This window comes from Rhinopithecus bieti, unplaced genomic scaffold (genome assembly GCF_001698545.2).
Source record: "Rhinopithecus bieti isolate Rb0 unplaced genomic scaffold, ASM169854v2 scaffold_23529, whole genome shotgun sequence".
NCBI lineage: Eukaryota > Metazoa > Chordata > Mammalia > Primates > Cercopithecidae > Rhinopithecus > Rhinopithecus bieti.
In genome coordinates, this window is record NW_016810813.1 from 459,918 (window position 1) to 461,082 (window position 1,165).

The window sequence follows — 1,165 nt, forward strand, 5'->3', positions numbered from 1 at the left end:
TGGGAAATTCCATGCTTAGCAGATCCCCCTTATACTTGAGAAGGACCAATATGAGAACTCTGCAATCCTACAGTCCCCCTGTGTGTTCCTCTATCCTGACACCAATCACACAGCACTGGAATCCTCCAGGACTCTCTCTGTCCCATAGATTGTTTACTGCTTGAGAGCAAGAACCAGGTTTGCCTTGTTCACTCCACTCTATACCCAGTTCCCAGACAAGGACTGGCAGAGGGCAGTACTCAAGGAATGCTGGCCATGTGAACAAACGAGCAAATAGATAAAAGAATGAGAGAAAGCAGGGTGCAGAGAACACATTCAGCTACAAAACACTCCTCAAAGGACATTTCTTCAGCAACTACCATGTGTTAATGAGCAGACACTGTGTCAGTGGGACCATGCCTTCCAGTAGGAAGGTAATTGGTTGGGCTCCTTCTCCCGGTCCCCTTTGGATGATGAAGCACTTTCACATCTGGTGTCTCATGGGGTATTCACAATCACCTTGATAGACTGGGAGAGAAGAGAAAATAAACCAAGTAAAATATATTTAAACAGATTCATTAGAGACCTTCCTGCCTCTGTCAGGGAAGCTATTAGGGCAGATAATCCCCTTCCCACTTGGTGCCAGTGGAGTCTCACAACAGGGATTGTATTTCCCACTTTGCAGACTAAAAACAAAACAAACTGGCAGGCGCGGTGGCTCGTGCCTGTAATCCCAGCACTTTGGGAGACCGAGGAGGGCAGATCACCTGAGGTCGGGAGTTCGAGACCAGCCTGACCAACATGGAGAAACCCCGTCTGTACTAAAATACCAAATTAGCTGGGCGTGGTGGCACATGACAGCTACTAGGGAGGCTGAGGCAGGAGAATCACTTGAACCTGGGAGGCGGAGGTTGCGGTGAGCCAAGATGGCGCCATAGCACTCCAGCCTGGGCAACAAGAGCGAAAGAAGGAAAAGAAAGAAGGAAGGAGAGAAAGAAAGAAAAGAAGGAAGGAAGAAGAGAAAGAAAGAAAGAGAGAGAGAAGGAAAGAAAAGAAGGAAGGAAGGGCAAGACAGAAAGAGAAAGAAAGAAAGAAAGAAAGAAAGAAAGAAAGAAAGAAAGAAAGAAAGAAAGAAAGAAAGAAAGAAAGAAAGAAAGAAAAGAAAGAAAGAAAGAAAGAAAGAAAG